The 27,842-nt window shown below is 42.9% G+C and overlaps 1 long non-coding RNA gene and 1 pseudogene across 1 annotated transcript; one reads left to right on the top strand and one right to left on the bottom strand.

Annotated features, from left to right (window-relative positions):
* The window catches only part of LOC140846179 (mRNA export factor GLE1 pseudogene), a 70,113-nt pseudogene extending 55,528 nt beyond the window's left edge, over nt 1-14,585 (bottom strand).
* LOC140846203 (uncharacterized) lies at nt 229-11,952 on the top strand. The gene is made up of 3 exons (XR_012125151.1): nt 229-4,258; nt 4,352-4,505; nt 10,072-11,952. It is a non-coding gene; the product is annotated as an uncharacterized lncRNA (long non-coding RNA).
* Nucleotides 14,586-27,842: the final 13,257 nt, after the last annotated feature.

The following is a 27,842-nucleotide window of genomic DNA, read 5'->3' as shown; positions in this document are numbered from 1 at the left end:
CCTGATCATCTGATCATCTATATTTGCCTTCTTACAGCACTAAACTATGTTTTCTACCTTTGTCTTGCATCTACCTACCACTTCAGCATTTTATTAAAAATAAAAATAATAATAATAATAGGAGAAATGTGGGATCAACATATAGGTCAAGTACAGGAATCAAATGAATATTCATATTTGACCTGATGGTTTATAGGTCATATTGCGTGATCAAAGCCGAAAGTTTCTGTGATGAATGCCCTTGTACTGTTCACCATGTAAGAATTTATTCACTCTGTAGGAGTTCGTTCACCATGTAAGAACTTGTTCGTTGTGCTTCGGAAGATTGGAGACTGACGAGAGTTGGGCTTGGGATGGATTGATGATTGTGCATTGAGCATTGACCCCCCTGTGCTGAATTTTATTGTTGTTAACAACCATTTGATCAGTAAATGTGAGAGATGCCCTCTCAAAAAAAAAAAAAAAAAAAAATCAAACGAATATTCATATTTGAACTGATTGTTTATAGTTCATAATGCATGATCAAAACTGAAAGTTTCTGTGAAGACTGCCCTTGTACTGTTCACCATGTAACTTATTCACTATGTAAGAATTTGTTCTCCATGTAAGAACTTGTTCGTTATGCTTCAGAAGATTGGAGACTGACGAAAACTAGGCTTGCGGTGGATTAATGATTGTGCATTCAGCATTGACTCCCCTATACAGAATTTTATTGTTGTTAACAACCATTTGATCAATAAATTGGAGAGATGCCCTCACAAAAAAAAAAGTACACACTTCCAATTGTAAAATAAATAAGTAACCGGGATGTAATGTATAGCATAAGGAATATAGTCAAAATATTGTAACAACTTGGTATGGTGATAGCTGGTACCTAGAATTATCATGTATATAAATGCTGAATCACTGTGTTGTACACCTGAAACTAATGTAATACTGTGTGTCAACTACCCTTCAATAAAAAATAATTATCTAAAAAAAAAAAAAAAACGCATGATACTCCAAGTAATAAAATTCAGCATTCCCTTCTGTCACCCTTTCCCATCCAGATTCCAGCTGTCATGGGAAATCCCTTTAAACTCTTTGAGCTATTTCTCGTGATATTTGGCCTTCATATTTCTTATACCACCATTTCCTGATCTTTCCCATTTTAGGTGTAATTTGTGCATACCCCACTATGACAGATGAGGACTCAGCTCATAGCCATTCATCCTCACTCATGCTGTGCCCACTTTCCCAGCATCACATTTTTGTTAAATCAATATTCAGTGTTTGCACTATTGCAATGAGGTAACAATCACACCTGAGCCTAAAAGTGTACTCTGAGAATTTTTGTTTGCCTGCCTTGTTTGTTTGCTTATGCTCTTTTGTTTGCTTTGTTTATTTTGTTTCATGTATTTAATCAGTGATTTGGATCCAAAGCTTCCGAGCAAACCATAGAACTACTCTTAATTGCAACCATATGCATGGGTAGGTCTCTCAGTGGCACTGTTTTCCTCTGGCTGTCCACCTCCCAGAGCCCCTGTTCTGTGTACTTCAGACCAGAAGTCCCTCTTCTGACATTAAGAAAACTCCAGTTGAGGGATGGGGGTGGCAGGAGAGATGGAGACCCTCCAAATTTCGCTTGTCGCCTACTACATCTCCTGTGTCCTTGCAGTCCCTTCTCAAGTGAAATTTGACATGATGGAATGGGTTACCAGGGTTTTGTCCTCCTTCCCTTCCCAGGAAGAGGACATGCTGCCTCACTGCTCTTTGCCATTCTAACAAGTCATTTAATGAAAAACCACGTGTGGCTTCCACACCTGGTGTTATGCAGGGAAGCCAGTGCTGAAGCTACTCAGCTGTCTCTCAGGCCAGTGGGCCAGGCTAGAGGTGCAGACAGGTCCCTCCTCACCTGACACAGGAGTCCAAGCCTGCCAGGCCCCCTGGGCTCCCCAGGCAGTCTGCACACTGGACTGTCTGCCAGGGAGGGAGCCGAGAGAGCAGGCAGACACCAGCAGGGATGCTCCTTTAAGGCCCTTTGAAGGGGTCACTGTGGGAGAGTGATGGGGTTTTGAAAATTTCAGCTCAGCAGAGCCTTAAGCCCTGTTTTGAAGGGAAGCTTTTGTCAACAGAAATTTGGTCCTTAGAACTCACATTCCCTCTTTTCCTTTGTATGTTTCAACACTTAGTACACTTGGGGACTGCCTGAATACACGTTGTTACTGGGACTTTCACAAGTCAGGATCCTTGGAGGTCTGTGCCATGGATCCTGTACCCCCTTGTGCTATTTTTAAGTCTGTTCTCTCTAGGTGCCTGTGGGAGGTCACCAAATCTCTTTCAATAACTCACTCTGTAGTCAGATTTCCTGGGTCCAAATTCTAGTTTCTGCATTTCATAGGTATGTGGCTTCATACAAGTCACTTAAAGTCTCTAAGCCTCATTTCCTCATATTAAAAGAAGAGCCGTAATAAGAGTTCATATTACAGAGAATCAGTGTGAGTATTCAGTGAAATAATATATGGTGCCTTGCACATAGAAATGTTTTTAAAATGTTAACACTATTATTATCTATTATTAAGCAAATTTTGCTATTTCTAAGTGCCCAAGGAGATTTCAAAAAGAATGAAAGACCACTCCTGCTCTCAGATCACAGTCTAGAAGAAGCTCTTGAGACAAGCCTGTAAACAATCACAAACAGTATAAATAAGATCAAGTATACTACAGCTTTTCTAAGAGGTATAGTCAAACTACTTGATGGAGGCAGAATTCACGGAGAGGGTGATCACAGCCTATTGGAGCTGATACCTTTCTTTTAATTTGATGGTTTTAGAGAGGAGGTAGATGGAACTTAAATTGTGGGTTAAATTTTGTATATACGAGAGGAAAGGAAAAAAAATATAAGCAAGTAAACAGCAGAGGACTAAAAATATATTTTCCGAATAGCAAACAGTTCATTTGAAGGGACAAATATTAAAAGTATGACAGAGAAGACTGGAAAGTAGCTTATTCCTAAAGTATGAAAAGCCTTTAAGGGCAAGCTACAGCGCTGAGGGAATTGCTGAGATCCTAGTACAGTCTTGAGAAGAGATTTTTATAATCTACTATATCTAGCAGCTTCCCTCAAATGCATTTAGATCTGCATTTCCCTCTCAGGAATTCTTCCTTCCTTCCCTACCTTCAGCAAGTATTTACTTTACTCCTGAGTTTATGATGTGGTCCACTGGAAATCATGCAAAGTTGCATGTCCTATATACTTTAATAGAATTAAATGAAGGTCAAGCCATGGTGTTGGGCATTAAATAGGGTAGTTTTAATCAAGGTTCACCAAAGTTCACAACTGATTTTATATGATTCCTTCCTTCAGCCAGAAGCTGACTTGAAGTCCATTGCTAATTCTAGCTTAACACTTTTTGTCACTTCAAGTAGTTTATTCTGACCAGAAAAATTTACTGAATCTACTTGCCTAGGTACTTTAGAAAGTGTAAAGGACAAGTCATAATATTTATCCTAAAAGACCATACTCTTGCTGATGGACAATGTTCATGAAATTATTTGAGAGGAATGCCAGCCTGCCAGTAAGTCTGCCTCCAACTCAGAAAACTAAAGTGATGGGATCTATAGCACAGAGGTGGGATCTGAGAGGTTGGGAAGGGTCCAGATCATACATAGGCAAAATTCCAGAGAAAGCAGAACTTTGAAGTAAGTGAAAGGAGAGAAAGAGGACATGCTAAGTCTGAGAAATAGCATAGGCAAAGGGCTGGAGGCATGCGGTGTCATAGGGGGAAATGAGGAAGGCTGCTGGCTTGACTAGAGCCTGCAGGGAGATGAAGTTGGCTAGGTAAGGTAGGCAGAAGTACGGAGCATCTTGAATGCCCAATAGGACTGGTCACAAGTGCTTTATAGTGTGAGCCATCTCCTCCTGTTTGGAAATGGAAGAATGAAGATTATACAGTCAGGTTTTCAAACAGGAGGAAAAGAGAGATGCCCTCTGGCCCAGAATTTCTGTAGGAAAGAGTATCACGTGTCCACCAGGTTTTTCACCATGAGAGGTCAAAGGAGGCATAGGGGATTTCAGACCATTTATCCGAGGGGCCTGAATTTACAGAAAATGATCATCTCAGAACTTGGAATGAGAAATGAATAAGCTAAGGGAACCAGGAAGAACTTGTCTGTTTCTTGCCAGGCTGAGGGCTGATGGGAAACCAGAAAAGGGAGAAGACAGATGTCTGCCACCTTGGAACCTCACTGACAAAGATCTATTCCAGAGTTTCCTGAGGTCTGACAGCCTGGGAATTTGGGTTTAGGTGAGCTTTGCACAGAGATAACCAACTGACAGACCTAGAAGGTGAAGCCTTCTGTTTATTTCAAGTTTAACTATAGCCTCAACTGTCAGAACGGCATCACGCCCTGGGGTTTCACCTGGCATAGCCTCATCCTGGCCTCCAGGACTTCCTTGTCTCCTGAGGAAGGTGAATCCTGAGCTGATCAGATGCTTGAGGAGGGAGCTGATTCCCCTGGATGTGGTGAGTTCCCCACTGCTGGAAGCTTTCAAGCAGAGGACCGTCTGGCAGGGTATTGTCAAAAGAATTCATTCATCAGCTGGATGATGACAGCAACAATAAGAGCTGACACTGAGCATGACCTGGGTGCCCAGCTCTGCATTTAGCCCTTTACATACTTGCCCCACTTTGTCCCTGTGAGTTAAGGGATGCTGTTGGCCCCATTTTATGGACAAGAAACCTGAGGCCCAGAGAGTTTGGGACCTTGCCATAGATCATATAGCCAACAAGTGCTAGAGTTCAGATTTGAACCCAGCCTGTCTACGCTCCCCTTTTAACTGTTCATTTTCAGAAAAGTTCACTGGAGCCCACACACTTCACAGTGATACCATATTGAAAATGACTGCTATATCTCTTCAAGCTCTGCTATTTCATAATTCCACTGCTAAAGATGACATCATCTTTGGTTCCTGACCTTTCACTGGGACATGAAGAGCTTTGGATTAAGTTTCCTTGACTCTCCTGTTGTGTGTGTGTTTCCTAACATCAGGGCACATGTCTAAGGCAAAGGTGAAAACAAAATTAGAGTTTAAAAATATGAGATAAAGAGCAGAAAGTGCCTCTCCACACAGCACCAGGGGGCTGGGGCTTGAATTGAAGGGCTCACAAGCAAATAAGCACATGGCCAAGGGTCCAGAGAGCAGATCCTAGGCCTGGAATGGCAGGAGGGAGAGCCAGTTTTCCAGCCAGCTGGGCTCCTACCTTGCTCAAAGGGTGAACGCAGGCAATTCCTTAGATGGCTGGCATTTTTAACTAGGAAGGGGCTGTAGAGTGCCCCACTCTAGAATGCTCTAAATTACGCTACAGAAACACAGAACTCACAATTTGTCCTCCAAAACCCTCACTGTGAACTTATTCTGTGATGAGAATTGGTCCAGGAGGTGCCTCTGGGGCTGCTGTAAGGGAGAAGGGGGAAAAATGAGGTGCATGTGCCCTCTCCTCCTCACTGCTTGAGCCATGCCCTCTGCCGTCCAGCTTCTATTGGAATAGAAGTTAAGATCTCTTTTGAAGAGGAGGCTATGAAACTTAAATTTCTCTTAAACAGGAAAGTGATGTGTGGGTACAACCATCATTTATTTCCTGAGAAGCTGTTTCACTCACTTATTCATTCATTCAGAGACTTTTTAAAGAACACCTATTCACGCAACTCCTTTTGCCAGACACTGGGAATTCATCAGTGAAAAAGGCAGACATGTTCCTTCCTCCAGGAGCTTACAAGCAAACAGAGAGGAAGACAGTACATGACTGTGAATCATTTGTGGGTGACACAGTCTGGGAGGGGCTGCGGGATAAAGATAGTATCTTATCCCCAGATATCAAATATCTTCTTTCTCCACTAATAATAATGGTGATGATGGTGACGACAATGATTATTATGGTGGTAATTAATAACATTCATTGAGTGCTTATTTGGGCCAACTATTACTAATAAACATATTATCTTAATTCCCCTTAGTACCCCTTGAGGAGGTAGATAATATCACATTCTTTTTTTATGAATGAGTAGATGAAAGCTCAGAGAGGGAAGGTTATTTGACCAATGTCACATAGCTAATAAGTATAAAGCCAAAATTCACACCTACATTTGTCTGACTACAGAGCCATCTCCATTACACACCGTTAACCTGGCTCTGCAGAAGCATTGTAGGGGTCCACAGGGCCTCTGTTTTGAGAGACAGTAGTTTGGTCTCAGATTTTCTGCTGATGCATCACAAAGATAAGAGCTGTAACTCTGGAGGGCTCTGGCTGGTAGATGTCTGCTTTGACCACAGTCCCAGAGCAGAGAGTAAACCCAGGGTCAGTGCTGGGGCTTGGAGGAGTACAGGACAGCCACACTGGGTAGCTGGACCCTCCAGTGGGCCAGGCCCTTCTCAAGGAAAAAATGGTATAGCTCTCTAACTTCTGCATGGTCCAAGTTCATTTCATGGATCTACTAATGCTATGGAAATATAAATATGCATCTATCCTATCATATATTAAATATGAGCACATATATTAGCATATATGTATATATACACACATATATACACACATATACATACACACAATATATATGATGTTCAAATGATTGAGTACATGAAGTAAGAATTCCCCACCTGTGCAGAGCACTTTTAACTTTCAAAGCATGGCGGCACTCAGCAGCATCTCTGGTCCCCCAGGGAAGCTATGAACATGTAGAACTATAATCCCCAACTGGCAGGTGAGGAAACCGAGGGCTGGAAAGTTCCCAAGGTCACAAAGTGAGCCAAGGGTGGTGTCTGGACAAAAGTCAGTGTTTGTTTATTTCTTTGGCTCCTTGCCTACAGAGATCTCCTCTCTGACCCCCTGTCTCCTTCCCTCCTCTCTACCAGCAGCCCTCCAGAACTGGTTGCCTGAATCCCTCCAAAGTGATTTGTCAGAAGAATGGCCTTGGCTACTTTGAAGCTCATGCATTCCAACAGGGACAGAAAAAGCTGAAAGATAAAAGTGCAGCTCCCTTTAGTGAAAACTTTTCAAAAGCTTCCTTGGTTTCTAACTCTATAATTACACTCTAATCACAAACACTCTGAAGGAGGGGGTCAGTTCCACGTAGCAGCAGGCTAATTATGTGGTGGCATTTCTAAAAATTATCATGTTATAAATTGCGTTATTCCTCTGAAGGGGGAAGAAAAACATACACCACATACTGGCCTATGTTTCTAACTGAATTAATTACTAATTTGAAGCCTAATTATCAACTAATCTATTGGAACATGCCAGTCTTTTGTATTTGGGTGGTATATGCAATTTGCATCCTATTAGCTGGCTGTTGTAAGGATCTGTGAACTCATTAGGCCAGAAGGAGAAGAATGCAGAGCAGAAGAGTACGGAGGCCCCAGGGGCAGGCTAGGGGAGGCTGTGACCAGAGGGTCACCTGGCAACAGATGGAGGCTGGCACTGTAATTACCTTGGGTCATTCAGTGGCTCTGAGGCCTCTGATACTAATTACCCTTCCCCCAGGGAGGTGATGATGCTGCCCCTGCTGTGTTGTGTTTGTTCTCAAGCAGCAGGGTGACCACACAGCCTGTCGGGAGGTGTCCGCGGGTAGCGGAAGAGGCGCTGGATGCTCCTGCTCACCCTCCTGCCAGGCCTCGCTCTGCCCTCACCCACTGTGACACCCTGGCCACACTTGCACTGCCCTGCTGTTCTGTTGCCCTAACAAGCAGCGCGTGAGGCTCAGAGGGAGTTGCCTTCCAGAGTCCCTCCGAGCACTGAGGATCTGGGATTTGAGGCATGTCAAGGGCTTTCCTCACTAGAAGTAAAAATTCCATCCTGGCAAAGGTTTTTTAGGGGTGACACTCTTGGTTCCCTGCAAGTTCTGGACAGCCACCCCCATTTAAAATGCAGATTTCTTTGAGAAGAGAAACACGTTTAGCTATTAGCAGCTGGGTCTAAAAGAACCTCTCTCAGTAAGCCCTTCCTGTTTCCAGGCCTGAGCCTTCCTGTATTGGCACAGCAGAGACAAGGACGTTTTTGGGGGGGAAGAAGGTGTAGGCAGGGATCTGTGTAACAGTGGAGAGCAGGCCAGAAAGAGTGGCAGAATTTAAGGATTAGCAGGATTTGGGGGCCAAATTTTTAGATCTTGCAATTTTGACCTTCATGTATGCCCAGACCTTGTACCATTGTTCCTCAATGACCTGACTCCAAAACTACATTAGAAAATGCCAATCGTTTGTTCAACCAATAATTAATATTAATCATAGAAATAACTCAAAATAACATGGCTAATACCAAAAAGGATATAGTTGTTATAGATAAAAACCCAAAAAGCATAAAATGGAAACACAGAATATCATAAAACAAGCATAAATAATAAGCAAACTTTGTAGAAAAAGCTACCATTACAGAAAACTGATGATTGTTCAAACTGTCACATGGCAAAACTTATTATTGATTAAAATATTTGATGAGAGATGCAGTCACTTTGGAAAACAATTTTGGGGGTCCTCAAAATGTTACACAGTTACCATGTAACTCAGCAATTCCTCTCCTAGGTATATATATACTCAAGACAAAAACTTGTGCACAGATTCCTAATAGAAAGCGGACAGTCCAAACATCCATCAACCACTGAATGGATAAACAAAAGGTGGTATATCCATGTAATGGAATGTTATTTGGTAATAAAAAGGAATGAAGTATTGACACATGCTACAATCTGGATGAACTTTGAAAACAATCTGCTAAGTGAAAGAAGCCAGATACAAAAGGCACGTATTATTTGCAATGTCCAGAATAGGCACATACTTAGAGACATAAAGTAGATTGCTAGGTGTGTAGGGCTGGGGGACTTTGGAGGGAATGGGCAGTGCTTGCTAAAGGGTATGGGGTTTCTTTTCTGGGGGGGTGATGAAAAAGCTTTAAGTTTAGATTGTGATGATGGTCTGAAAATTTTGTGAAAATGGTAACAACGATTGAATTGTACACTTGAAATGTATATAGTGTATGGTATGTGAATTACATTTTAACTCTTTAAAAAATGGGACTAATGGCAAAGTAAAATTACATTTGGCTTTGGAAGAAAACTGCTGGAAGAATCAAACTCATTATAAAAAATGGAGGTGGGCATACATGACCCAGGAAAAATAGAACTGCCAGAAATGATGGCAAAGGTTACTAGGTGAAATTCAATATGAACAAAAAATTGTTTGATGAATCAAGTCTTCATAAAGTGGAAAATAATTGCACCCAATAAAAAGAACTGCAATATATTGAAATCAAAAGTTTTTATATATTTTAAAAAGACAGGTTTATTTATCTACCCTACATAGAAAAATGTGTAAGAACTAAGCTGTCATAATGTTGTTCATGTTGGAAAATTTTGTCTGGTTAAAGATTTGTCAATATTAATATAATTACAGTTTAAATATTTGTATTTATAAATGGTAAAACTCATTGGTGTCTCTATCAGTTCATATATTCATGGTCACTTAGGTTGTTTCCATATCGTGGCTATTGTAAATAATTCAAGATAAACAAAATGTGGCACATATATACAATGGAATATTATTCAGCCATAAAAAGAAAAGAAATCCTGCCATTTGCAACAACACGGATAGAGCTAGAGGGTATCAGGCTCAGTGAAATAAGCCAGGCAGAGAAAGAGAAATATCATATGATTTTGCTTATTTGTGGAATCTAAAATCAAAGCAAAACAGATGGAACAAGACAGCAGTACACTCATAGACACTGAGAAGGGACTAGTGGTTGCCATGGGGATCAAGGGGCACAAAGGCTCAAATATAATTTGGTCACAGGGATAGTACTACAGCATGGAGAATATAGCCAATGATTCTGCAACATTTTTTTAGGCTGACAGATAGTAACCGCACTAGAGGGGGTGAGGATTTAATAGCATGGGTAACTGCTGTACCACTGTGTTGTATATTTGAAACCAGTATGAGACTGTATATGAATGGTACTTGAATTAAAAAAAAATAACAAAAACCTCATTGGTGTAAAATAGAGGGCCAAAAGGAGTAAGGTCAAAATATCTTGTATCCATTCACAGATGTGGGGGCAGAGCCTACTAAAGCTGGAGTTGTGCTGACCGATGATGCCCTGCCCACCAGCACTCTCTTCCAAGGAAGGCCAGAAGTTCACCAAGAATGTGCTGTGGTCTGACAAGCAGGGATGCGGAGGGGAAAAGGTACACAGCATTGCCAGGACTTAGTATTGCTGGTATTGCAGCTCTGAAATGCCCCTTCCACCAACCAGGGACCATGGATGCAAGCAAGCTAGGGCCCCAAATATGGAAAGAGTCACAGGCTGAGCGCCTGCAGTGTACTCTACTCACCAGATTTGCAAGGATGTAGTGGTAGCCGATGCCATTCTTCTCTAGCTTTATAATCCACAAGACACAATGGGAGGGGATCCATCAAGCACACTAGTGATTAAAGCTACAATAGCATAATAATAGCAACTAATGTTAACTGGGTGCTTACTGTGTGCCCTGCTCTGTCTGAGGTACTCAAGCTACAGTATCACAATTGACAAATGATGGTGGCATTGCTGGTATCCTCATTTTACAGATGAGGGATTGAGGCATAGAGAGGTTAAATACGCTTCCTTAAGGTTATGCAGCTATAAAGTGGCAGATGCAAGGTATGAAAATAAGTTTTGTCTATTTTCAGGGGTAGAGTGGTGTTACCTTAACCCGAAGGATCCATCTGAAATGCTTGTTTCACTTCTTCCCTAAAGCTTTCCCTGTATGTGGAGATTGTTCCCTGGCGTGAATCTTATGCTGTGCTGAATCCCCTGTCACTGTTACGCTGATATCTGCTGCTTGGATGGACAGATGGGTAAGTTCTTAACCTTCAACTCTCTGCAAGAATCTTCACATCCAGTCCCAACACACCACCTAACAAGGAACAGCCAAGGCCACAGGACTTCTTCGTTTAGCACTTGCTCAGCCTGCAAGGTAAATTGATCTACTTCTTTTTTTTTTTAATCATCAAATAGCGGTTAGTATACTCTGCTCAGTGCCTCACCCTCTGCACTGATACAAAGAGGCATAAAACATAAGAGAAGCACATGGGCTTTTCTAACTGAATAAATTTTCAAGGTTATTAAAATCCACATTCAGACATCTACTTAATTGGATGTATATGCATAGCAACTCACATATTTTTTTATGTAGGGAATAATTCAATGCAAACACACACAATGAATGCTCTGAAGCACTGGTTAGATTGTGAAATTCCAGACCACAGAGCTCAAACACTATTGGGGTGATAGTTATACTAATAATTCTTCATTAGTTTCTCATCTTTTTGTCCATTGGTTCGCTGCCTTTCAACAGGTGGATACCTTGATCAAAAAACCTATGCAGCTTCTAATAAACACAGAACAGCAAATAAAAGATATTCCAAAACCCACCACATTCAGCAAATGGATAAGAATAGTCTCTTCAAGATGAAATTACAGGTTGGCAAATAGGAAATAGCTGATAATTGATGACATTTAACCAATAAAGATTAGCAATGGCATATGGTTCAACCTCACATCAAACGTCCAGCCTTTCCACCCACCTACCCACCCACTGGCCTGCCTCCCCTCCTCTCCTTCCTTCCTTTCACAAACATTTAGAAGGCGCTTATGCAGCACTATGCCGGGAATACAGTGGAAAGTGAAGTGAGTAGGGTACTTGCCCTCCTGGGGGTCACAGTTGATTGGGAGGAAATACTGCTCGCAGGAGCTCTCTAAAGCAGGCTATTATTATTATTACTATGCCCATTTTATAGATCAGAGACCTGAGATGTAGAAAGATTTAAATACCTAGTCCAAGGTTACACATCTAGTAAATACTAGAGCTGGGCTTTGCATCCGAGCTACTCAGGCTCCATAGTCTCTGCTCTTAACCATTACCCTATACTGTCTCACTGAACTGAACTTCATCCCCCTTGACTCCAGCCCAGAGAGCTCCCACCTCATTTGAAACAATTTTTGCTGGTTTCTCTTGCTGAGAGGGGAAGCCAGATCCCAGATCCACACTTTGTAAAGTAGCACACATCCTTAATGCCTTAAAGAATCCCTGATTTTCCAAATCTCTCCTGTTCTGTTGCTGAGGCCTTGAAATGATTGCTGAACTGGTGCTGAGATACCCTGTGGGAGTCCCAGGGGTCTTGAGGGCCATTAACAAGCTTTGTCATGTTGTCAAGTACCTAAAACTATCATCTTTAATTGTATAGCACTATTCAGAAATGATTGCAAAATCTACTTTCTTGCTAGCTCAGCTGAATACACAAATGTAATTTAAAAAGACAAGTGATTTACAAAAAGGCTGCTACTTCTGTGGGCACGTGCTTTAGTTCTGAGAACTGGAGGCACTGTGGCTTAGAGACCACTGGCTAAAAATTGTAGAATCTGTGGTCAACTGATTTCTTAGATACATGGGTGTGATTAAGGAAGCAGTGGAAAGCGAGGTGTCTGCTGCTTCCTTGGACTCTTAAAATAGGTCAGTGACCCCAAAGGATGAGATGCCAAATGCTGGGTCAGTGAGTGACAGAACTCAGAGCTGATCCTAGGGATCTGGCTCTACAGAATATGTTCCTAGTCTAAAAATGCTTCACAGACTCTAAAATGCAATGTAATTTGCTCTTTAATAACAAAGGCAAACACTGGAGGTTAAGTACGTAGTCAACTGATCTGGCACCCATTGGAAGCCCCATGTCATGGCTCCCCGTGAATGAGAGAAGGAAGGCACAGGCTCTCATTTAGCCGAGTTCTCTCCCGTAACACCCAAGGCAAAGGTCGTGCAGCTCCCTCTTGAATCACCCTCCGTAGCCACACTGAGCCTTTGCTGCACTCATTACCTGGCCCAAGATAGCACTGAGGCGTTCTGATTCGCAGTCCACCACCACTAGCTGCTCCTTTTTCTTCTCCAGGTTCTGAAAGAGCATCCGGTAGCCCTCCTCTGTGGTTGTTAAAATGTTGACTGCTGTCACCTGCCAGTTCTTCTCAGCAGCTGTGTCCAGGACTTTCTGCAGGACGGACAAACCCGGAGGTCGGGTGAGTAGGACAGAGAAGTGGCAGTCAGGAGACACAGGTACCACCCACCTCCATGGGGCATCCATCCCTCCTGTCCCCCCACAAACCCTCTCCTCCACCAAGTTCAGCTCCAGCTTACCCTGACTGTGCAAGTCTGAGCTCACTAAGGGCAGGCACTGAGTCTCTTTGTGTTTTCAGAACACAGAGGCGGTAGAGTTAGTGACTAAAAATATAATCTGAGGTTCAAAACATGATTCTACGATATGCTGGCTAAATGACCTTGTGTAGGCTGACTAGTTTCTCTAAACTTTAGTTTTCTTCAGTGGTAAAATGTGATGGTAATAATGCTGATGGATTAAATGAGAATGCCTGATACATGGCAAGGGCTTTATAAATATTCATTATTATTATTATTGGGCATATAAGTTACTGCTTATTAAATGAGCTAACCTGACATCTAATCAGCTACCTAATAACTGTCAATTACATTTGTGAATCTTCAATATATCTCAGTACCAAATAGTTTGCCAGTCAGTGTGTACTGAGTGAAGCTACTCTGTTCTGATTTGTAGCTGAGTGACAGGGGAGCCCATTACTCACTGCTGCTTTGTTGCATCTTTGAGACATAGATGGTGTATTAGTTTCCTACTGCTGTTGTAAGAAATTACTATAAACTTAGTGGCTTAAAACTATATACATTTATCATCTTATAGTGCTGGAGGTCAGATGTTGGAAATGAACCTCCTTGGGCTGAGATCAAGGCATCAACAGAGCTATACTGCTTTCTGGAGGTTCTAGGGGAGAAAAATTTCTTGCCTTTCCATCTTGTAGAGGATGTCCACTTTCCTTGGTTTTTGACCCCTTCCATCTTCAAAACCAGCAATGACTAGTTTTTCAGATCTTTCTCATACCACACGGACACTGACTTGTCTGCTTCCAACTTGTGCATTTAAGGACCCTTGTGATTACATTAGGCCCAAACAGATAATCCAAGATAATCTTTCTATTTTATGGTCAGTTGATTAGCAATGCATATTCCATCTGTAACCTTACTCCCTTTTGCCATTTAAGGTAACATATTCATAGGTTCCAGAAATTAGAATATGGACATGTTTGGAGGGAAGGTGGAGGCTATTACTCTGCCTATTTCAGCTGCCTATCACTCCTGCACTATTAATCATTTGTACACATGTCATTTCCATGTCCCTGTAACACTGCTAATCTGTCCCGCTGTAACCATTATGGTACCTGTCCTCAGGAATCATCTACAGATGATTTAATCCTGCTATGCTGCCTTTGTTTCTTTTCCAGTACAACTGGTCTGATGTGCTTAATCCTCACATTTACTGATAATTTACTATGTGTCTAGCACTATTCTACTATCTTTCCTGTCTTCTACTCACTTAATCCTTTGAGGTACATACCATGACTATCCCTGTTTCACAAATGTGGAAATTGAGGCTCAGAGAGATCTAGTCATTGGCCCAAGGTCACAGAGTTAGCAAATGGTAGAAATACGTGTTCAGAGTTCTTAGGTAGGTAGAGACCTTTTAAGAGTGGCCAGAGATGGTCCTCTGCAACCCAAGGTATGTTTTTCTGGGATTGCCACTTCCACACCTCAAGCTTCATTATAATGAAAAACTGCCCTGAAATAGCTCTTGGGCAAATGATCCTCACAATGGTTACTGTTTAAGAAGGGAGCTCATCAAAATACCGAGAGGGAAGGGAAAATCAAAGGAAAGAAAGTGCTCCTGGTTTCTCCTGCCGGCTCCATCTAACTGAATGACGCCTGCCTAACTCCTCCTGGAAAGCTACCTCACACGTCACTCTCCTACTCAGAAGTCTTCTCAGGCTTCCTGCCGCAAACTCCTATACAGCCTCCTTTTGCTCAGGGCAAAAGTCATCTGCCTCAGTTTCCAGCCTTTGCAGGATCCATTTTTTTACACCGATAATGGTAAAATTCTTAGAGGACTATATACTATCCAAGGAGAACGTAGGAAAGTACAATACACTTGCCAGAAGAGTTAGAGAAGAGAGTTCCCAGTTAAATATCAGGGAACACAGAAAGTGGTGCTTGAGAAGGCTGAAAAAGTGAGGACTAACCTGCACATGCAGGTTTGAGAAGGGGAGAACATTCCAGAAAACAGAAACAGCATGAGTGAAGATGCAGAGGTGAAAAAATTATAGGAAATATTTGAAAGTGGACTGTAAAATTAAACATTTAGGCAGAGGCAGAATTAAGAAGGCCTGGGAGGGCTGATGCTGGTGATTGTAACAGTTATCATACAGAGGGGACTTTGAGCACCTAGGATACTCTAGGCACTGACCAGCACTTGCTGGCCATTATTGCATTCGATCCTCAAATCCTATGAGGTAGAGATTAGTTTTATCTTAATTATAGAGGTGAGGAAAGGAAGGTATAGATAATTTAATTTCCATTGCATAAGTGGTCAAACTGAGGCAAAGAGAGCTTGCCCATAGTCAAAGTCAAACAGCTTGAGAGAAGAGAGAGAGAATTCAGATCCAGGACTCTGACTCCAGACAACCATATGCTCCTAACAACCATACTGTGAGGCATGATCCATTCAACTGAGGTCCTAGGGCTTTGAGTCTAGACTCAGGAACCATGAAAGCTTGGTAAGCTGTAGAGCAACAATGCGCTTTAAGAGGATAACTCTCTCAAAGGATGGGTTTCCACACTTTAAGTGAAAGATTAGCCACCAAAAAATCAGTCTGTAGAAGTAAAGCATTTCTGGATCATTCCCCTATGCTTTTCAAGGAGGCATCATTCTCCTTCCTGTTGGTAATTTTCTCTCCATCCCTCAATAGTCTCCCTCCCCAAACCCTTGGCTTACCCTGGTCAGTGTCATAGATGTAGACAAATTTCTGCCACTTGTAATCGTCAATGATGCTGATGAGGGCATCCTGCAGCTCAGGACGCAACTGAAGGACAAATTGATTAGAGGTGTCAACAGGAAAGCATGGTGTGATGAAGCAGACATGGAGGGCCCCACAGAAGGAAGTTAGCATGTTGACAGTCCTCCATTCATAGAACCCAAAGATGGCGTAGACTCCTTTGGAGAACTGGGAGCAGACTGGAAGAGGAGAGAAGAATTAATAGACAGAAGATGCTGCAAACAAGCTGTCAGATGGTTCCAAAGTTAATCCCTCCACCAGTCCATCCACCCAACCCATCATCCATCCATCCATCACTAGCCATCTACCCATCCAGCCAAATACCCATTCATCCTTTCAACCCACCAGTGTACCCAACTCTCCATCCGTGTGACCCATCTGTGCATACCCACTTACCCATTCACATGTCAAAACCATGCATCCAGCTGTCTAATGTTTATTAGCTGCTAATTCCATTTCAAATATTGTCATGATTAATTATGAATGTTTATAAAGCATTTTCACATGTTCTCTCACTTTATAATGGCATTAGATATATAAGACAGGAAAAGGATGACTGGGTCATCTTTTAAAGGGAAAAAACCAAGGCTCAGAAAGTCAATAAACATGTCCAAGGTAGCATAGCTGGGACATAGCTGAATTAGGCAGATGTCTTGACCCCAGTCCAGCCATCTTTCCATGATACTGCCCACCACCTCAGGGCAAAGCAAACATGGTGCTTCAGAGGAGGAGGTCTTGCTTGCTGCTAACACATATTTAAGAAAGCAAGTGTTGATTTTCCCAGCCTGTCCTTAGCTTTGGGTGCTCTTCTGGTGTTCATTTTGTGTTTGTACATCCCGCCAGCTGAGTTTTCAGGCGCCTCAGAGTATCAGCCATAGTAATAGCTTAGCTGTGTGAACATCCCTGCAGGAGCCATCTGTAAGATCCCATGGCAGTTACCAATCCTGATTTGTGGTTGGTTACCCTGCTAGTTAGAATATAATGCTAGAAAGACCAAGGTCACGGAGCTAGTAAACTTCTTTTTAATTTGTGATTCAGGATGAGGGTCCACAGTCTTTGCGTCAACCAGGTGAACAACCCCAACACCTAAAATTACCCTCCTAATATGGATGGGGAGGCAGGTGAGTCATCCTCATCACAGTAGCAGTATTTTGGAGGGCTTTGCAGTCCTTTCATTTATAGGAGGGTATTCAGTTATCATAACTCTTTAACTTTGATATTATCATTTTTTATTTAAGATGAAAAAGAAAATTATCTAAGATCCTTTGCTCCCTTTCTCACATCACCGGCTTCCATGATCCCACGATGCCTCTGTATATGGGTTCTCAAATTATGCTGTATGAACATTACCCAACTGTGTTTCATGAAACATTAGTCCCACAAAATGCTCCTTAAAAAAAAGCTTCTTTGGTCAAGTAAATTTTGGAAATGGTACATTCCCTGTCCTCATCTTGGAGGTTCATATTGCATACTAACTACATTATAAAATTATGAGGAATCCTGGTCAACTGTAACTCAGATTTTGCAAAGTTTTACGCCTCCATGATCCTTTGTTGGTGAATACTTTTAACATGTTATTGAAGATCCTCTGGGCCACGCTGTCCTAACGAATGCAATTAACCACTAGTACCCAGTTGCCTATATTAATCTCAGTACTCAGTCTGTCCCTAGAGATAATGGGCAGAAAGATCATCTAATAAAGATCACAAGAGAACTGTACATGTCATTGTACAACTCCCACTGAAAACCAGCATGCCATCCTCAGAAACCTGGCAGTGTTCATGAATGATGCTTGCATACCTGTAGTTACTGGGCACTTACTGCCTCTCAGAGTGTTTGGTCTGCTGACTGACCTCTCTTTGAGACCAAAACCTCATGGGATGCCTGCTCATAACCCATCCCACGGCTCTCATGGTATCCGAAGGCGGTCCTCATGGACTCTAGCTTTATTGCATTTGATTTTCAGCTGTAAATTTATTCACATAGAATACAGAGGGATCCTTTTAATTGAAACAAAACAAAAAATTGTTTCCCTTCCTTGTGCAAACCTCTCAAAGGTTTTGAGGTTTCCCAGTGCATACAGGAAACATCCCCAAACATCTGACCATAACTCAGTTTCAGTTACCTTCCCTTTAGACTCCTCCTACTTTAGACCACTTTCTTCTTTTTAATTGAAGTATAGTTGACATAATGTTATAATAGTTTCAGGTGTACAGCATAATGATTTGACATTTATCTACATTACAAAATGCTCACCATGATAAGTGTAGTTACCATCTGTCACCACATCAAGTTATTACAATATTTTTGACTATATTCCCCATGCTGTATCTTTCATCCCCACAAATGATGTATCTGATCAGTGTTAATATTCAAATATATAAAGAACTCATACAACTCAACACCAAAAAAACAAATAAGCCAATTAAAAAATGAGCAGAGGAACTGAATAGACATTTTTCCAAAGAAGACATACAGATGGTCAACAGACACATGAAAAGATGCTCCACATCACTAATCATCAGGGAAATGCAAATCAAAACCACAATGAGATACTACCTCATATGAGTCAGAGTGGCTAAAATCAATAAGACAAGAAATAACAAGTGTTGGCAAGGACTGGAGAAACAGGAACCCTCCTGCACTGTTGGTGGGAATGTAAACAATGCAGCCACTGTAGAAAACAGTATGGAGATAACTCAAAAAATTAAAAATAGAAATATATATGACACAGTAATTCCACTTCTGGGTATTTACTCAAAGAAGATAAAATCACTTATTTAGAAAGACATATGCAGCTCTGTGTTTACTACTGCATTATTTACAATAGCCAAGATATGGAAGCAACCAAAGTGTCCATAAGTAGATGAATGGGTAAAGAAGATGTGGTACATATACACAATGGAATATTACTCGGCCATAAAAAGGAACGGCAAGTTGTTGTCATTTGCAACAACATAGATGGACGTAGATGGTATTAGGCTAAGTGAAATAAGCCAGACAGAGAAAGACAAATACCGTATAATTTCACTTACATGTGGACTTTAAAAAAATAAAACAATGAACAAACAAACAACAACCCAGAAACATACTCATAAATATAGAGAACAAACTGGCGGTTGCCAGAGGGGAGGTAGGGTAAGGGGATGGGCGGAACAGGTGAAGAGGGTCAAGAGGTGCAAATTTCCAGATGCTTCGCACCTCTCTTCTCCTTGTTCCCTACTCTAGCCACACTGGCCTTTGTGCTGTTGCACAAGGCCCCAGGTTCCTTCTGCACCAGAGACTCTGAAGTACCATTTTTTAATCCTCTGCCTGCAGTTTTCTTCCCTTATCTCTGCAAGAATCAGTCCCTTTCTGCAGTTGTATCTCAGCTCCAGTGTCACCTCTCTGAACAGGCCTTCTTCATCACCTCTTCTAAATATTGGCTTCACACTCCCCTCACCCCCCTCTAGTCTCTATCACATCATTCTGTCTTATTTGTCATACTTTAATTATTATTAATTGAAATCATTTTCTTTTTTTACTGGTTTATATCTGTGGCTTGTTTGGTCAATGCTAATTCCCTGAAACAGGGGTCTCATTTGTGCCCCAAAGTCAGCAGAGTGCCTGGGACATGGTAAGTGCTGAGTAAATATTTTTTGACTGAATGAATGATGAATGCTTGATGAGAGGTCACATGACCTGCATAGGGGGTAAGGAGGCACTAGTCCCAAACAGTGACCATAGGGTCACTCTGGACCTCCTGCTCCCCTGTTCTGGGTGGAGGTCCCTAAAGTAGCCATTTATCCTTCCTTGTTCATCCTATTTTTCTCTTCCACTGTAATGAGGACACTCTACCATTTGCAGCAGACAATAGACACTTTTAAAAATGTCTATTGTAACTGCCAGAATCAAGATTTCCATAAATATGGATTTCTCCACCAGGAAGCATACATTGTATATTATTCTCCCCATGTTAAATATAGATTTGTCAAAAAGCACAATCCATCTTACTGGGTGCAGTGTATAGAGGAGCACATGAACCCCATTAAAATACTATAATACACTCTCTATGGTATTTTTAGGATCTCTTTTCCCTTGCTGCAAAAAAACATTATCCTGTGAGATATAAATCTTATGTTCCAGATCTATTCTATTCCTTACATCACCTGCTTGGTTTTATACCTTTAGTTAGGCCTCTGGGGCTGTCATGGCTGGTGTTTCTTGCTAGAACTTTAGAAGGAAAGGAGGAAAGGATGAAATGGTGGGGGCAGCACAGGGAATGGGAGGAGGTAGACATGATTAAATTGCACACACAAGAGGCCAGGATTTTCCCACCTCAGATGATCTCCCTATTTTTCCCTTTTACAAATATCTCTTCCCTTAAAATGGTGCTTTATCCTCTGAGTCTAAGAAGGTCCACTTACCCACTGTTGCTTAAAGGAGCATGGTTTGGAGGGAGCCTCGCCGGGATTTACCTGAGTGGATGCTGGCCCTAAGAGGTGCTTAGCATGTGACCTTCAAGCGCCTCTTCATTTTGACTAAGCTTGAGCAATAAAGAGAGAGAGAGAGACAGAGACAGAGAGAAAGGACAGAGACAGGCACTCGGTAGGCCCACCCCCTGCGGAGAATGCAGTAATTGATTACATGTGAGAAATACAATTAGTAGTTAGGCCATCTCTCTGAATCTGTCATAATAAACATTCAGTTAGAAGAGGTAACATAGCCTTGTAGAAAAAGTACTAGGCTAGATGCCAGAAGACAGGGAGGATCTTCTTTTCAGTCTCATCACAACACAGAACTCACGTGACCTTGAGCAAATCCTATACACTTTGTGGACCTCATTTTCCCGCCTGTAAATTGATGGTTTGAACTCTACACGTGTAACATCTTTTCAGGCTCCAACATTGTAGATTCTAGTCTAATTAAATTAAAAATGTTTAGTGATTGGCAATACTTCAGTTATTTGCTCGTCAAACTTTTAGCAACCTCCTGTGCACTTGTTCAATCCCCAAAGGCAGGTAAAGCTCTGAGTTCTTGTATTTGATTGTAGCAAAATCCTAGCACTTCATCTAGACGCATTAGGAGTCTGGAGTTTTATTTAAGATACAATTTTAAACCTGCTCATCTTCTCTCTACTAGACAACTAACTTACACAGGAGGTTAAGGGGGCAGGAGGTGGAGACCACATTGTCAGCTCCAGAAAGCAGGAAGGAGGAAATGGGGGCACTGAAGAGCAGCATCGGACCCCGCCAGGCCCTGGCTCTCAGCCTCTGTGATGTGCCACCCTGTCCCTTCCTCGACGGTGTTAGAAAGAAACAGTCTTGGAACATGGCTCAGCTTCAGTTTCTAGAAAATTCTCTCAGTAGCACATTGCCTTCCCTTATGCTGGATGAAGAGGCAGTATTCCATGAGGGCCTATTGATATTAAAAACAAAACATAACTGGATGCCATGCTCTGCATCCCTTTCTTGTCCCTGAGGGTCATGAAGAGCACATATACACACGTCTGTTCTTCTTTTGGTCCAGCCATCTGTCTGTCCAGCCATCCACCCACCACTTAACATCTAGCATCTGCAGCTCACTAGGCAGTGAGGATGCCATGGCAAAAAGGCAAACTTTGATCTCAAGGACTGTTACCTACCTTGACAGCAAGAGAGACCAACAACCAGCCAGGCATTAGCACCTGAGGATTAGTGCTGCTGCAGGGATGCACTCAGGGCCCAGGCAGGGACACCGGGCCCCAGCCTTTGGGGACCTCAAAGGCCTCCAAAAGGACGTGTCAGCTTTGACACTGACAGGTAAGCAGGATCAGCCAGGAGAGGGGGTATGGTGTATGGCATAGCTGCATGTGCATGAAGACTGGTTCTAGGTGGAAGGAACAGTGGCAGCAAAGGCCTAGCAGGGAGAGGAGTCCATGCCGTCGGGGAGCCTGGCCAGGGTGGCAGAGCCTGAGGTCCCTTCCTCCAAGGGATAAGCAGCAGAATGTCTCCAATGATCAGGGCAAGTAAAAACAAGGCCAGGAACTCCTTCCTGGGGAGGCAGGAGGGCAGGGACCGGCTCGGGCAGGAAAATCCACGCGGGCTGTCTGACTCCATCTTTGGTTCATCCTGCCCTCTGGTAATCACTCCTGGGTAACACACCATCCACTTAGTATCAGTACATCTCCCAGGCCTGGGCACTCACTCTGACAGCTCTTCCAGCAAAGGAACTCCTGGTATTAGCAACTCCTTTTATTGTCACTTTATTTAAGGCCTCAAACAATGACATTTCTCCTTGGCTCCTGGCTTCAATCCCTGGAAATGTGGCAGGCTTATTATAAATAGTGGATAATGAGAAGACAGGATGGCTTTATTTGGGGGAGGGAGATAGGAAGTCTGTGTCGGGGGTATGGAGGGAATTTTAGACACTCATTTCTCTCCCCAAACAATTCTATCCTGTTGGTGGGAATGCCATTCTCGATCTGACTCTAAACTTGTGACGTCACATGTGCTTTGTTCCTGTCACTCAGAGGACAGTAAAGTGGCCCTCCTTCCCCTCATACTCTCTTGTATCTGGGATCTAAGACTGACATGCCATGAATTACCATAATCAATGCAAATTGACCCCATATTCTCCAAACAACACCATGATTATTTAGGATTCTGAGACATGCCCGGTGCTACCCTATCATTTAATAGATAAAACCTTATCATTCATTTGCTAAATTCAACAAATATTTATTGAGCACAAGAAGCTAATATTACCAGAAAATTGGGAGGCAGTGATGACACAGACAGACATGTTTTCTGCTTTCAAAAGCTTACACAAGAGTTCAGTAAGGTTTATATCAAGGGGAAGAAACGGTATTTTGAGAGAGTAATGAGGGATTTTATAATTTTGAGAGGTTATAAGTGGTCCATAGGATAAGTGCTGTAGCTATTACTATAGCCAGTGTTTGCTGAGCACTTCATATAGGCCAGGCTCAGTGCTAAGCCCCTGTGTCAATTTCAAGATAGAGGAACCAGTTTATCCAAAAGCAATGAAGTGAGGCATGAGAGGACCTTAGAAAGGCTCCAGAGAGGCCAGAATGACTGGGATAGAGGACATGGCACCAAGTGGGAGGGGAGCAGGGACCAGCTTGCCCAGGGCCTTGCTGGGTCACGTGTCAGGGCTGCATTTCACTTTGGCTTTGGAGTAATCTCAGCCTCCGGGGCCTCTCTTCACCCTGGGCCTGGAGCCTTGTGGGGACACGGCAGCAGGGAGAGATACTGGAGAGGAGCATATTATTCATAATAATTTGCCAGTTATCATGAAGCACAAGTGTTAATTACCTGGCACTGAAAGCCAATGAGATGTGACACTGTACAGAAGGCTAGGCTTTAGGTAAAGGCTGGCTCACTGCTCCTGGAATTAGACTCACCTTGCGAGCTGACATCTGGAAGCAGGGTCAAGGGGGCAGGACAAAGACTGACAGATTGTAGGTTCTGCTAAAACACTCATCAGGAGCCTGCCATGGTTCTGGAGATGTCAATGCCAAGAAGCACATCTGAGACTACGAGCAGCCCCCTTCCTGTCTTTGAGCTGCATTTTCCCCATCTGGACAATGGAGTTGACACTAAATCAGTGTTTCTCAACCCTTTTTCTTTTTGTTGGGACTCTTCTAATAAAACTTTTATACTCACTGGGAATATGTAGTTTTGGAGATAGGAATTTTCTTTCCCTTTCCTCAGTGTTTCTTCTATCTGTCTACTTACTCATCCACCCAGGCAACAAATATCTACTGAGCACATAGTATGTGTCAGGCAGCAAGGTGGTGCCGGGAGCCACAACACTGGATATGAAGACAAGTCCATGACATCACGGAGCTCAGAGTCTAGAGAGGGGCAGAGGTGATGGACACATCAGTAAGATCATCTTGGATACTGTAATTGCTGTGAGGGAAGGAACATGGAGTGATGTGCGAGGGACCGGCAGGGCTGTTTTGGATAAGATGGCCAGGGAGACCCTCTCTGCAGCACTAACATTGGAACTGAGGAATGAGCCATAGGAAGGGGCTGGCCAGACAAAGGCCCAAAGAAAGTTTCAGGCGGAAGAACAGAAAACACCAAGGCTCTGAACAAGGCTCAGGAAAAGAGTGATGCGCCTGAGGAACAGAGAGAGGGCCAGTGTGGGTGTGGCACTGGAGAAAGGAGGAGAGCAGCAGAGACGAGTGTGAAGAACAGCAGACCGAACAAACCCTCTGAGTAAACTTGACGCGCTGAAAGGTTCATGGTGCTTCCGGTGGGGACTGGGTGCCTGCTGAGCCCTAGGACATCACCTTGGTCTGAGAATGTTGTCACCAGACCCTTCAGCTCTAACATCCTACAGTTCAAGCCAGCGGAGGAGGGACACAGTGGAGGAGGGACACAGTGGAGGGGAAGGTTGTTCTGACTCTGGAAAGCGGGGACGGAACATCTGTAACTTCAGTGTAACAGGACTACAAACATGGGATGATCGAGTTTCCTGGGTTCCGGTGTGAATGCTGCTTTTGCTCGGATGTTTGTGGGCTTAATACAGATCCTAGGCCTTCATTCATGCTCTTACTCCAGCCTGCATGGCCCGCTTTCCCCGTTTCCTCTCCACATCCATTCCCTTCTTAAAAGGTTTAGGGCAAATGCTATGTCCTCCATGATGCTCCTATGCTCCACCTTTCCTGGCTATAGTCTGAAGGCCTCTATCTTTCCTTTAAATGCCCACAGATATTTGTGCTGCTTATCAATCTTTTATCTAGCATGCATGCTTTATTAGTTTGAGTTCTTTGCTTGCAAGAACAGAAATCAATGCAGGCTAACGTAAGATAAAAAGAAGTTTGCTGGAAAGGAAAGAAGATAGAAATTGCTGAAGTCTAGGAATCTGGGATTCTAGGGACAGTCTCTTCAAATGTCACCATTGCTCCAGCCATTTGTGGTGACTGTTCCGTACAGCCCAGGACTGGACTTGCTCAGGGCTTGGCTCACCCCTTGGTCCAGGGAAGGCATAGCAACTGGCCAACTGTCTTCTAAAGAAGGTGGCCAAAGGACAATATAGGTGCTGTGAACAGAGAGGGGATGGATGGTGAGCATATCAAAGCAACAGATGTCTACTAAATTTGTTTGCTGATATTTTATAAGTCAAAGTCTAAGACCATGTTGGGAACTCCATAGATGGCACATACATCTAAACACCTAGATTAGGGAAGGAACTGTAACTAATTCAGTCATTGTCTGCCATGGGTTGGACACTGTGGAGTAGAGTGGTAAATAAGACAGATAATACCTCTGCCCTCATAAAGCTTATGTTAATCAAGGGATTATAATTCCTTGAGGGCATCACCCAAGGACTACACAGTATCTTCGGTACATGAGTGAATGAAAGAATGAATAAATGAACATAGGTCTTTTAATCTATATTAATCAATTGATACTATTCTTGACAATTGACTTCATCTTGCCTCCAAGGCTTTTCTTGCATTGGTTGGACTCATTATTTTCCTTTTATATCATCAAGTGGCTTTATATCTTTTCACTCACAATTAAGATGTAAGCTCCCTGGAAGGCAGAGGCCCTCCAACTCTACCATTTTTCTTGGTATCTAAGTACTCTGTACAGGGTTGGGTATGGAATAAACACAACAGCTTTGTGATGCTACTTTTTTCATAGTTTTCTAAATTAGGTTGACCATCTAGCAACCATGAGCTTGGGGGGATTATACAATACCTGTCACCCCCCACCAGACCTGAGCCCACTGAACTTTGGCACTCACTGTTATCTTAGGCCAACAAGGAATGAGAGCTATCCTCTTAGGCTGGCACCTGAAACCAAGCCCGCCTTAATGTAGTTCACCCACAACACCTAGTCTCCTTCGCTGGTGCTACCTAGGCAAGAAGGTTCACACCCCGTTACATAACCCAACCTTTAGGATGCTGAGTGGGTTAAAAATGAGAGCATTTTTACCCTGCACAGAAAACTGCTTAGCATCACTATGCACCGAAGTAGTAATTATGGGAAGAGGCTCTTTGACACACACATATATATGTGTGCTCTCCTCCTGGGCTTGTCACTTAACCCAAGAACAATCACAGGATCATAGATCGTTAGTGCTAAAAAGGTCTTGAGGGCCGATTGGCCTAGTGAAAAGCCTCTGAACAGCTGTCTGGCCAATCCTACTTTAAAGCTATTTAATTTACATGTGCTTGGAATATGCAAAGCCTGGTGCCAAGGTTATCACTAGCCACAGTCAGAGCCCCCTACCTCACCTGTCTTTGGTCTGTCGTAGACTTCCCCCTCCCAACCTATTTTGGGTGGCTGGCACTATTTGGGTAAAATGCTATTCTTATTCTAATTTATTATTATAGTTATGTCTCCTATCAAGTGTTTGCTATGTGCCAAATTCTCTTCTAGGCATTTCACAGGCATTTTATCATTCACTCTGCACAGCAACCCAATATTTTTTTGCTGCTTCATGCATGAGGAAACTTAAGTTCAGGGAGATTAATTAATCTTCCAAAAGTCACTCATATGGTAGTGACAAAGCTGGGATAAGTCCAGGCCTGTCCCACTCTATGGCTATGCCTTGAACTAGCTACTCTGTCCCCTGAAAATCTAGCAACACAAGCCAGAGCTTTCATCCCTGGATAATACTAGTAGCCAACACGGAGCACTTGCTGTGTGCCAGGTACTATGCTAAGTGCTTTCCACAAATTACTCATTTACTACTAATTTGATAGTAAGGAGGAGGGATGCAGTCACTATTCCCCATTAATAGAGAGAAGACTGAAACCACTCAACTTTCCCAAGATCATAAAGCAATTAAGGAGAAGATTCAGAATCTAAACACAGACATTCCACTTCAAAACCATTGCTCTGTCCCTCTCTGACATGTGTCAGCAAACTTTTTCTGCCAAGGGCCAAACAGTAAATATCCTAGGCTCTCAGGGCCACATGGTCTCTCCTGCAACTAGTCAATGCTACTTTTGCAGTGCAAAAGCAGCCAAAAGGCAAGGTAAACGAATGAGTGTGAAATTTTATTTACAGCATAAAACCTTGTTTACAAAAACTGGGGGCTCTAGTTTGCCAGCTCCTTCTCTATGCTCTTCTGCTATTGGATAACAAGTCGGATGAAATGCTGGCATTTTGGGAGAAGTGATGTTCACTTATGGTATTTTATATACTTTTCAATTCTCTCGCATGCATTTTCTCTTGTGAATACCCAGTAAGGTAGGTAGGGCAGGAATGATGGCCCTGGAGTCCATATACAAGTGAGGAACCAAGGATCGTGCGGCTGGGGAATGATGGCAACAGGTGTGAACCCATCTTACTTTTTCACATCTTGTGGTTCTCAGTGGTAACTGGTTATTCACAGTGTGAGGAGGGTGGGGAAAAGAACCCTGAGAGGGTCAAAGTCAATCGATGTCATCCCAGTTTGACAGGCCACTGCTTACTGGCTCCTGTATAAGAGACAGTGGGGCTCAAAGCCCACAGACAGACTCCAACTGAAGTGCTGACACACAGACATCAACACAGCAAGTTGGTGGTGTGGTCTGAGCTCCAGGCTTCCTCTCCTCTGCACGGGGCAGCCTTGGACTCTAGGAAGCTGTCACACTGCCTTGCAGCTAAGGGCCACTCTCATGGGATGCCAAGGGAGACCCCAGCCCTGAGAGAGCAGGTGCTTTCAGAGGTTTGTTTAAAAAGTGGATATGTCAGGGGACTCACAACACTGTGGCTAGACCCTTAAAGGCCAAAGCTCTGCTTAGTCACACAGGGGCTTAGTCAGGATGCTGGGTTTGAGGCTCAGTTTGGGGCTATGGGGAGGGACTTTGTTTGGACAAATCAGGGCCTGAAATTGAGAATGAGGTCAGGGCCATTCTTGAGTTGGGTTCCAGGGTTGAGGTTAAGGCTG

The sequence above is a fragment of the Manis javanica genome, chromosome 1 (genome assembly GCF_040802235.1).
Source record: "Manis javanica isolate MJ-LG chromosome 1, MJ_LKY, whole genome shotgun sequence".
NCBI classification, from domain to species: Eukaryota; Metazoa; Chordata; class Mammalia; order Pholidota; family Manidae; genus Manis; species Manis javanica.
The sequence above is the reverse complement of the archived record's forward strand: the minus strand, read 5'-3'. Positions and strand labels throughout refer to the sequence as shown.